Here is an 11,683-nt window from a genome sequence, read left to right on the forward strand (position 1 = left end):
GAGGCAGCTTGAGAACATCTTTGGTTTTTGTGGAAACAACCCTTCTATGTTTGTTTAACAGATTTTGGGCACATTTTTGATTTTCCACCAAAGCTTTGTTTCTTTACCTCCATATTTTATGTAAAGACGCTTAGAGGAGCTAAAAAGAGCATTTTTCAGAGCCTGGATACCTCAGTCGGTAGAGCATCAGACTTTTAATCTGAGGGTCCAGGGTTCAAGTCACTGTTCAGGCGTACTTGCTAAAGCAAGCTGTCAAATGTCTTTATTGAGCACATCTTTGATTTTCCACTGAGTCTTTGCTTCTTCAGTGCCGTTTTCTACTGTGCAAAACTGAGGGTTTAGAAGCAGCTTGAGAAAATCTTTGGTTTTTGTGGAAACAACCCTTCTATGTCTGTTTAGCAGATTCTGAGCACATCTTTGATTTTCCACTGGGTCTTTGCTTCTTTATTGTCGTATTCTACTGTGCAAAACTGAGGGTATAGAAGCAGCTTGAGAACATCTTTGGTTTTTGTGTAAACAACCCTTCTATGTCTGTTTAACAGATTTTGGGCCCATTTTTGATTTTCCACCAAAGCTTTGTTTCTTTACCTCCATATTTTATGTTGAGATCCTTAGAGGAGCTAAAAAGAGCATTTTTCCGAGCCTGGATAGCTCAGTCCGTAGAGCATCAGACTTTTAATCTGAGGGTCCAGGGTTCAGGCGTACTTGCTAAAGCAAGCTGTCAAATATCTTTATTGAGCACATCTTTGATTTTCCACTGAGTCATTGCTTCTTCAGTGCCGTTTTCTACTGTGCAAAACTGAGGCTTTAGAAGCAGCTTGAGAACATCTTTGGTTTTTGTGGAAACAACCCTTCTATGTCTGTTTAGCACAGTTTGAGCACATTTTTGATTTTCCACCAAAGCTTTTATTTCTTTACCTCCATATTGTTTGTAGAGACCATTAGAAGAGCTAAAACTACAGGTTTCCGAGCCTGGATAGCTCAGTCGGTAGAACAACAGACTTTTAATCTGAGGGTCCAGAGTTCAAGTCACTGTTCAGGCGTACTTGCTAAAGCAAGCTGTCAAATGTCTTTATTGAGCACATCTTTGATTTTCCACTGAGTCTTTGCTTCTTTATTGTCGTATTCTACTGTGCAAAACTGAGGGTATAGAAGCAGCTTGAGAACATCTTTGGTTTTTGTGGAAACAACCCTTCTATGTTTGTTTAACAGATTTTGGGCACATTTTTGATTTTCCACCAAAGCTTTTATTTCTTTACCTCCATATTGTTTGTAGAGGCGCTTAGAAGAGCTAAAGCTACAGGTTTCCGAGCCTGGATAGCTCAGTTGGTAGAGCATCAGACTTTTAATCTGAGGGTCCAGGGTTCAAGTCACTGTTCAGGCGTACTTGCTAAAGCAAGCTGTCAAATGTCTTTATTGAGCACATCTTTGATTTTCCACTGAGTCTTTGCATCTTCAGTGCCATGTTCTACTGTACAAAACCAAGGGTATAGAAGCAGCTTGAGAACATCTTTGGTTTTTGTGGAAACAACCCTTCTATGTCTGTTTAACAGATTTTGGGCCCATTTTTTATTTTCCACCAAAGCTTTGTTTCTTTACCTCCATATTTTATGTTGAGATGCTTAGAGGAGCTAAAAAGAGCATTTTTCAGAGCCTGGATAGCTCAGTCGGTAGAGCATCAGACTTTTAATCTGAGGGTCCAGGGTTCAGGCGTAGTTGCTAAAGCAAGCTGTCAAATATGTTTATTGAGCACATCTTTGATTTTCCACTGAGTCATTGCTTCTTCAGTGCCGTTTTCTACTGTGCAAATCTGAAGCTTTAGAAGCAGCTTGAGAACGTCTTTGGTTTTTGTGGAAACAACCCTTCTATGTCTGTTTAGCACATTTTGAGCACATTTTTGATTTTCTACCAAAGCTTTTATTTCTTTACCTCCATATTGTTTGTAGAGACCCTTAGAAGAGCTAAAACTACAGGTTTCCGAGCATGGTTAGCTCAGTCGGTAGAACATCAGACTTTTAATCTGAGGGTCCAGGGTTCAAGTCACTGTTCAGGCATACTTGCTAAAGCAAGCTGTCAAATGTCTTTATTGAGCACATCTTTGATTTTCCACTGAGTCTCTGCTTCTTTATTGTCGTGTTCTACTGTGCAAAACTGAGGGTAGAGAAGCAGCTTGAGAACATCTTTGGTTATTGCAGAAACAACCCTTCTATGTCTGTTTAACAGATTTTGGGCACATTTTTGATTTTCCACCAAAGCTTTTGTTTCTTTACCTCCATATTTTATGTTAAGACACTTAGAGGAGCTAAATAGAGCTTTTTTTTTTCAGAGCCTGGATAGCTCAGTCGGTAGAGCATCAGACTTTTAATCTGAGGGTCCAGGGTTCAAATCCCTGTTCAGGCGTACTTGCTAAAGCAAGCTGTCAAATGTCTTTATTGAGCACATCTTTGATTTTCCACTGAGTCTTTGCTTCTTTATTGTAGTATTCTACTGTGCAAAACTGAGGGTTTAGAAGCAGCTTGAGAACATCTTTGGTTTTTGTGGAAACAACCCTTCTATGTTTGTTTAACAGATTTTGGGCACATTTTTGATTTTCCACCAAAGCTTTTATTTCTTTACCTCCATATTCTTTGTAGAGACGCTTAGAAGAGCTAAAACTACAGGTTTCCGAGCCTGGATAGCTCAGTTGGTAGAGCATCAGACTTTTAATCTGAGGGTCCAGAGTTCAAGTCACTGTTCAGGCGTACTTGCTAAAGCAAGCTGTCAAATGTCTTTATTGAGCACATCTTTGATTTTCCACTGAGTCTTTGCTTCTTCAGTGCCGTTTTCTACTGTGCAAAACTGAGGGTTTAGAAGCAGCTTGAGAACGTCTTTGGTTTTTGTGGAAACAACCCTTCTATGTCTGTTTAGCACATTTTGAGCACATTTTTGATTTTCTACCAAAGCTTTTATTTCTTTACCTCTATATTGTTTGTAGAGACCCTTAGAAGAGCTAAAACTACAGGTTTCTGAGCATGGTTAGCTCAGTCGGTAGAACATCAGACTTTTAATCTGAGGGTCCAGGGTTCAAGTCACTGTTCAGGCATACTTGCTAAAGCAAGCTGTCAAATGTCTTTATTGAGCACATCTTTGATTTTCCACTGAGTCTTTGCTTCTTTATTGTCGTGTTCTACTGTGCAAAACTGAGGGTATAGAAGCAGCTTGAGAACATCTTTGGTTTTTGTGGAAACAACCCTTCTATGTCTGTTTAACAGATTTTGGGCCCATTTTTGATTTTCCACCAAAGCTTTGTTTCTTTACCTCCATATTTTATGTTGAGATGCTTAGAGGAGCTAAAAAGAGCATTTTTCAGAGCCTGGATAGCTCAGTCCGTAGAGCATCAGACTTTTAATCTGAGGGTCCAGGGTTCAGGCGTACTTGCAAAAGCAAGCTGTCAAATATCTTTATTGAGCACATCTTTGATTTTCCACTGAGTCATTGCTTCTTCAGTGCCGTTTTCTACTGTGCAAATCTGAAGCTTTAGAAGCAGCTTGAGAACGTCTTTGGTTTTTGTGGAAACAACCCTTCTATGTCTGTTTAGCACATTTTGAGCACATTTTTGATTTTCTACCAAAGCTTTTATTTCTTTACCTCCATATTGTTTGTAGAGACCCTTAGAAGAGCTAAAACTACAGGTTTCCGAGCATGGTTAGCTCAGTCGGTAGAACATCAGACTTTTAATCTGAGGGTCCAGGGTTCAAGTCACTGTTCAGGCATACTTGCTAAAGCAAGCTGTCAAATGTCTTTATTGAGCACATCTTTGATTTTCCACTGAGTCTCTGCTTCTTTATTGTCGTGTTCTACTGTGCAAAACTGAGGGTAGAGAAGCAGCTTGAGAACATCTTTGGTTATTGCAGAAACAACCCTTCTATGTCTGTTTAACAGATTTTGGGCACATTTTTGATTTTCCACCAAAGCTTTTGTTTCTTTACCTCCATATTTTATGTTAAGACACTTAGAGGAGCTAAATAGAGCTTTTTTTTTTCAGAGCCTGGATAGCTCAGTCGGTAGAGCATCAGACTTTTAATCTGAGGGTCCAGGGTTCAAATCCCTGTTCAGGCGTACTTGCTAAAGCAAGCTGTCAAATGTCTTTATTGAGCACATCTTTGATTTTCCACTGAGTCTTTGCTTCTTTATTGTAGTATTCTACTGTGCAAAACTGAGGGTTTAGAAGCAGCTTGAGAACATCTTTGGTTTTTGTGGAAACAACCCTTCTATGTTTGTTTAACAGATTTTGGGCACATTTTTGATTTTCCACCAAAGCTTTTATTTCTTTACCTCCATATTCTTTGTAGAGACGCTTAGAAGAGCTAAAACTACAGGTTTCCGAGCCTGGATAGCTCAGTTGGTAGAGCATCAGACTTTTAATCTGAGGGTCCAGAGTTCAAGTCACTGTTCAGGCGTACTTGCTAAAGCAAGCTGTCAAATGTCTTTATTGAGCACATCTTTGATTTTCCACTGAGTCTTTGCTTCTTCAGTGCCGTTTTCTACTGTGCAAAACTGAGGGTTTAGAAGCAGCTTGAGAACGTCTTTGGTTTTTGTGGAAACAACCCTTCTATGTCTGTTTAGCACATTTTGAGCACATTTTTGATTTTCTACCAAAGCTTTTATTTCTTTACCTCTATATTGTTTGTAGAGACCCTTAGAAGAGCTAAAACTACAGGTTTCTGAGCATGGTTAGCTCAGTCGGTAGAACATCAGACTTTTAATCTGAGGGTCCAGGGTTCAAGTCACTGTTCAGGCATACTTGCTAAAGCAAGCTGTCAAATGTCTTTATTGAGCACATCTTTGATTTTCCACTGAGTCTTTGCTTCTTTATTGTCGTGTTCTACTGTGCAAAACTGAGGGTATAGAAGCAGCTTGAGAACATCTTTGGTTTTTGTGGAAACAACCCTTCTATGTCTGTTTAACAGATTTTGGGCCCATTTTTGATTTTCCACCAAAGCTTTGTTTCTTTACCTCCATATTTTATGTTGAGATGCTTAGAGGAGCTAAAAAGAGCATTTTTCAGAGCCTGGATAGCTCAGTCCGTAGAGCATCAGACTTTTAATCTGAGGGTCCAGGGTTCAGGCGTACTTGCAAAAGCAAGCTGTCAAATATCTTTATTGAGCACATCTTTGATTTTCCACTGAGTCATTGCTTCTTCAGTGCCGTTTTCTACTGTGCAAAACTGAGGCTTTAGAAGCAGCTTGAGAACATCTTTGGTTTTCGTGGAAACAACCCTTCTATGTCTGTTTAGCACAGTTTGAGCACATTTTTGATTTTCCACCAAAGCTTTTATTTCTTTACCTCCATATTGTTTGTAGAGACCATTAGAAGAGCTAAAACTACAGGTTTCCGAGCCTGGATAGCTCAGTCGGTAGAACAACAGACTTTTAATCTGAGGGTCCAGAGTTCAAGTCACTGTTCAGGCGTACTTGCTAAAGCAAGCTGTCAAATGTCTTTATTGAGCACATCTTTGATTTTCCACTGAGTCTTTGCTTCTTTATTGTCGTATTCTACTGTGCAAAACTGAGGGTATAGAAGCAGCTTGAGAACATATTTGGTTTTTGTGGAAACAACCCTTCTATGTTTGTTTAACAGATTTTGGGCACATTTTTGATTTTCCACCAAAGCTTTTATTTCTTTACCTCCATATTGTTTGTAGAGGCGCTTAGAAGAGCTAAAGCTACAGGTTTCCGAGCCTGGATAGCTCAGTTGGTAGAGTATCAGACTTTTAATCTGAGGGTCCAGGGTTCAAGTCACTGTTCAGGCGTACTTGCTAAAGCAAGCTGTCAAATGTCTTTATTGAGCACATCTTTGATTTTCCACTGAGTCTTTGCATCTTCAGTGCCATGTTCTACTGTACAAAACCAAGGGTATAGAAGCAGCTTGAGAACATCTTTGGTTTTTGTGGAAACAACCCTTCTATGTCTGTTTAACAGATTTTGGGCCCATTTTTTATTTTCCACCAAAGCTTTGTTTCTTTACCTCCATATTTTATGTTGAGATGCTTAGAGGAGCTAAAAAGAGCATTTTTCAGAGCCTGGATAGCTCAGTCGGTAGAGCATCAGACTTTTAATCTGAGGGTCCAGGGTTCAGGCGTAGTTGCTAAAGCAAGCTGTCAAATATGTTTATTGAGCACATCTTTGATTTTCCACTGAGTCATTGCTTCTTCAGTGCCGTTTTCTACTGTGCAAATCTGAAGCTTTAGAAGCAGCTTGAGAACGTCTTTGGTTTTTGTGGAAACAACCCTTCTATGTCTGTTTAGCACATTTTGAGCACATTTTTGATTTTCTACCAAAGCTTTTATTTCTTTACCTCCATATTGTTTGTAGAGACCCTTAGAAGAGCTAAAACTACAGGTTTCCGAGCATGGTTAGCTCAGTCGGTAGAACATCAGACTTTTAATCTGAGGGTCCAGGGTTCAAGTCACTGTTCAGGCATACTTGCTAAAGCAAGCTGTCAAATGTCTTTATTGAGCACATCTTTGATTTTCCACTGAGTCTCTGCTTCTTTATTGTCGTGTTCTACTGTGCAAAACTGAGGGTAGAGAAGCAGCTTGAGAACATCTTTGCTTATTGCAGAAACAACCCTTCTATGTCTGTTTAACAGATTTTGGGCACATTTTTGATTTTCCACCAAAGCTTTGTTTCTTTACCTCCATATTTTATGTTAAGACACTTAGAGGAGCTAAATAGAGCTTTTTTTTTTTCAGAGCCTGGATAGCTCAGTCGGTAGAGCATCAGACTTTTAATCTGAGGGTCCAGGGTTCAAATCCCTGTTCAGGCGTACTTGCTAAAGCAAGCTGTCAAATGTCTTTATTGAGCACATCTTTGATTTTCCACTGAGTCTTTGCTTCTTTATTGTAGTATTCTACTGTGCAAAACTGAGGGTTTAGAAGCAGCTTGAGAACATCTTTGGTTTTTGTGGAAACAACCCTTCTATGTTTGTTTAACAGATTTTGGGCACATTTTTGATTTTCCACCAAAGCTTTTATTTCTTTACCTCCATATTCTTTGTAGAGACGCTTAGAAGAGCTAAAACTACAGGTTTCTGAGCCTGGATAGCTCAGTTGGTAGAGCATCAGACTTTTAATCTGAGGGTCCAGAGTTCAAGTCACTGTTCAGGCGTACTTGCTAAAGCAAGCTGTCAAATGTCTTTATTGAGCACATCTTTGATTTTCCACTGAGTCTTTGCTTCTTCAGTGCCGTTTTCTACTGTGCAAAACTGAGGGTTTAGAAGCAGCTTGAGAACATCTTTGGTTTTTGTGGAAACAACCCTTCTATGTCTGTTTAACAGATTTTGGGCACATTTTTGATTTTCCACCAAAGCTTTGTTTCTTTACCTCCATTTTTTATGTTGAGATGCTTAGAGGAGCTAAAAATAGCATTTTTCCGAGCCTGGATAGCTCAGTTGGTAGAGCATCAGTCTTTTAATCTGAGGGTCCAGGGTTCAAGTCCCCGTTCAGGTGTGCTTGCTAAAGCAAGCTGTCAAATGTCTTTATTGAGCACATCTTTGATTTTCCACTGAGTCTTTGCATCTTCAGTGCCATGTTCTACTGTACAAAACCAAGGGTATAGAAGCAGCTTAAGAACATCTTTGGTTATTGCAGAAACAACCCTTCTATGTCTGTTTAGCCGATTTTGAGCACATTTTTGATTTTCCACCAAAGCTTTGTTTCTTTACCTCCATATTTTATGTTGAGATGCTTAGAGGAGCTAAAAAGAGCATTTTTCAGAGCCTGGATAGCTCAGTCGGTAGAGCATCAGACTTTTAATCTGAGGGTCCAGGGTTCAGGCGTACTTGCTAAAGGAAGCTGTCAAATATCTTTATTGAGCACATCTTTGATTTTCCAATGAGTCATTGCTTCTTCAGTGCCGTTTTCTACTGTGCAAAACTGAGGGTAGAGAGGCAGCTTGAGAACATCTTTGGTTTTTGTGGAAACAACCCTTCTATGTTTGTTTAACAGATTTTGGGCACATTTTTGATTTTCCACCAAAGCTTTGTTTCTTTACCTCCATATTTTATGTAAAGACGCTTAGAGGAGCTAAAAAGAGCATTTTTCAGAGCCTGGATACCTCAGTCGGTAGAGCATCAGACTTTTAATCTGAGGGTCCAGGGTTCAAGTCACTGTTCAGGCGTACTTGCTAAAGCAAGCTGTCAAATGTCTTTATTGAGCACATCTTTGATTTTCCACTGAGTCTTTGCTTCTTCAGTGCCGTTTTCTACTGTGCAAAACTGAGGGTTTAGAAGCAGCTTGAGAAAATCTTTGGTTTTTGTGGAAACAACCCTTCTATGTCTGTTTAGCAGATTCTGAGCACATCTTTGATTTTCCACTGGGTCTTTGCTTCTTTATTGTCGTATTCTACTGTGCAAAACTGAGGGTATAGAAGCAGCTTGAGAACATCTTTGGTTTTTGTGTAAACAACCCTTCTATGTCTGTTTAACAGATTTTGGGCCCATTTTTGATTTTCCACCAAAGCTTTGTTTCTTTACCTCCATATTTTATGTTGAGATCCTTAGAGGAGCTAAAAAGAGCATTTTTCCGAGCCTGGATAGCTCAGTCCGTAGAGCATCAGACTTTTAATCTGAGGGTCCAGGGTTCAGGCGTACTTGCTAAAGCAAGCTGTCAAATATCTTTATTGAGCACATCTTTGATTTTCCACTGAGTCATTGCTTCTTCAGTGCCGTTTTCTACTGTGCAAAACTGAGGCTTTAGAAGCAGCTTGAGAACATCTTTGGTTTTTGTGGAAACAACCCTTCTATGTCTGTTTAGCACAGTTTGAGCACATTTTTGATTTTCCACCAAAGCTTTTATTTCTTTACCTCCATATTGTTTGTAGAGACCATTAGAAGAGCTAAAACTACAGGTTTCCGAGCCTGGATAGCTCAGTCGGTAGAACATCAGACTTTTAATCTGAGGGTCCAGAGTTCAAGTCACTGTTCAGGCGTACTTGCTAAAGCAAGCTGTCAAATGTCTTTATTGAGCACATCTTTGATTTTCCACTGAGTCTTTGCTTCTTTATTGTCGTATTCTACTGTGCAAAACTGAGGGTATAGAAGCAGCTTGAGAACATCTTTGGTTTTTGTGGAAACAACCCTTCTATGTTTGTTTAACAGATTTTGGGCACATTTTTGATTTTCCACCAAAGCTTTTATTTCTTTACCTCCATATTGTTTGTAGAGGCGCTTAGAAGAGCTAAAGCTACGGGTTTCCAAGCCTGGATAGCTCAGTTGTTAGAGCATCAGACTTTTAATCTGAGGGTCCAGGGTTCAAGTCACTGTTCAGGCGTACTTGCTAAAGCAAGCTGTCAAATCTCTTTATTGAGCACATCTTTGATTTTCCACTGAGTCTTTGCATCTTCAGTGCCATGTTCTACTGTACAAAACCAAGGGTATAGAAGCAGCTTGAGAACATCTTTGGTTTTTGTGGAAACAACCCTTCTATGTCTGTTTAACAGATTTTGGGCCCATTTTTTATTTTCCACCAAAGCTTTGTTTCTTTACCTCCATATTTTATGTTGAGATGCTTAGAGGAGCTAAAAAGAGCATTTTTCAGAGCCTGGATAGCTCAGTCGGTAGAGCATCAGACTTTTAATCTGAGGGTCCAGGGTTCAGGCGTAGTTGCTAAAGCAAGCTGTCAAATATGTTTATTGAGCACATCTTTGATTTTCCACTGAGTCATTGCTTCTTCAGTGCCGTTTTCTACTGTGCAAATCTGAAGCTTTAGAAGCAGCTTGAGAACGTCTTTGGTTTTTGTGGAAACAACCCTTCTATGTCTGTTTAGCACATTTTGAGCACATTTTTGATTTTCTACCAAAGCTTTTATTTCTTTACCTCCATATTGTTTGTAGAGACCCTTAGAAGAGCTAAAACTACAGGTTTCCGAGCATGGTTAGCTCAGTCGGTAGAACATCAGACTTTTAATCTGAGGGTCCAGGGTTCAAGTCACTGTTCAGGCATACTTGCTAAAGCAAGCTGTCAAATGTCTTTATTGAGCACATCTTTGATTTTCCACTGAGTCTCTGCTTCTTTATTGTCGTGTTCTACTGTGCAAAACTGAGGGTAGAGAAGCAGCTTGAGAACATCTTTGGTTATTGCAGAAACAACCCTTCTATGTCTGTTTAACAGATTTTGGGCACATTTTTGATTTTCCACCAAAGCTTTGTTTCTTTACCTCCATATTTTATGTTAAGACACTTAGAGGAGCTAAATAGAGCTTTTTTTTTCAGAGCCTGGATAGCTCAGTCAGTAGAGCATCAGACTTTTAAGCTGAGGGTCCAGGGTTCAAATCCCTGTTCAGGCATACTTGCTAAAGCAAGCTGTCAAATGTCTTTATTGAGCACATCTTTGATTTTCCACTGAGTCTTTGCTTCTTTATTGTAGTATTCTACTGTGCAAAACTGAGGGTTTAGAAGCAGCTTGAGAACATCTTTGGTTTTTGTGGAAACAACCCTTCTATGTTTGTTTAACAGATTTTGGGCACATTTTTGATTTTCCACCAAAGCTTTTATTTCTTTACCTCCATATTCTTTGTAGAGACGCTTAGAAGAGCTAAAACTACAGGTTTCCGAGCCTGGATAGCTCAGTTGGTAGAGCATCAGACTTTTAATCTGAGGGTCCAGAGTTCAAGTCACTGTTCAGGCGTACTTGCTAAAGCAAGCTGTCAAATGTCTTTATTGAGCACATCTTTGATTTTCCACTGAGTCTTTGCTTCTTCAGTGCCGTTTTCTACTGTGCAAAACTGAGGGTTTAGAAGCAGCTTGAGAACATCTTTGGTTGTTGTGGAAACAACACTTCTATGTCTGTTTAACAGATTTTGGGCACATTTTTGATTTTCCACCAAAGCTTTGTTTCTTTACCGCCATTTTTTAGGTTGAGATGCTTAGAGGAGCTAAAAATAGCATTTTTCCGAGCTTGGATACCTCAGTTGGTAGAGCATCAGTCTTTTAATCTGAGGGTCCAGGGTTCAAGTCCCCGTTCAGGTGTGCTTGCTAAAGCAAGCTGTCAAATGTCTTTATTGAGCACATCTTTGATTTTCCACTGAGTCTTTGCATCTTCAGTGCCATGTTCTACTGTACAAAACCAAGGGTATAGAAGCAGCTTAAGAACATCTTTGGTTATTGCAGAAACAACCCTTCTATGTCTGTTTAGCCGATTTTGAGCACATTTTTGATTTTCCACCAAAGCTTTGTTTCTTTACCTCCATATTTTATGTTGAGATGCTTAGAGGAGCTAAAAAGAGCATTTTTCACAGCCTGGACAGCTCAGTCAGTAGAGCATCAGACTTTTAATCTGAGGGTCCAGGGTTCAAGTCACTGTTCAGGCGTACTTGCTAAAGCAAGCTGTCAAATGTCTTTATTGAGCACATCTTTGATTTTCCACTGAGTCTTTGCTTCTTCAGTGCCGTTTTCTACTGTGCAAAACTGAGGGTTTAGAAGCAGCTTGAGAAAATCTTTGGTTTTTGTGGAAACAACCCTTCTATGTCTGTTTAGCAGATTCCGAGCACATCTTTGATTTTCCACTGGGTCTTTGCTTCTTTATTGTCGTATTCTACTGTGCAAAACTGAGGGTATAGAAGCAGCTTGAGAACATCTTTGGTTTTTGTGTAAACAACCCTTCTATGTCTGTTTAACAGATTTTGGGCCCATTTTTGATTTTCCAC

The 11,683-nt window shown here is 39.6% G+C and overlaps 3 non-coding genes across 3 annotated transcripts; all 3 read left to right on the plus strand.

Moving 5' to 3' along the window:
* Positions 1–2,327: 2,327 nt before the first annotated feature.
* On the plus strand, positions 2,328–2,400 carry TRNAK-UUU (transfer RNA lysine (anticodon UUU)). Its single transcript has one exon. It is a non-coding gene; the product is annotated as a tRNA-Lys (tRNA).
* A 1,625-nt stretch (positions 2,401–4,025) lies between these two features.
* Positions 4,026–4,098, plus strand: TRNAK-UUU (transfer RNA lysine (anticodon UUU)). The gene has a single exon. It is a non-coding gene; the product is annotated as a tRNA-Lys (tRNA).
* Positions 4,099–6,734: 2,636 nt separating this feature from the next.
* TRNAK-UUU (transfer RNA lysine (anticodon UUU)) lies at positions 6,735–6,807 on the plus strand. Its single transcript has one exon. It is a non-coding gene; the product is annotated as a tRNA-Lys (tRNA).
* Positions 6,808–11,683: the final 4,876 nt, after the last annotated feature.

The sequence above is a fragment of the Eleutherodactylus coqui genome, chromosome 7 (assembly GCF_035609145.1).
Source record: "Eleutherodactylus coqui strain aEleCoq1 chromosome 7, aEleCoq1.hap1, whole genome shotgun sequence".
Lineage (NCBI taxonomy): Eukaryota > Metazoa > Chordata > Amphibia > Anura > Eleutherodactylidae > Eleutherodactylus > Eleutherodactylus coqui.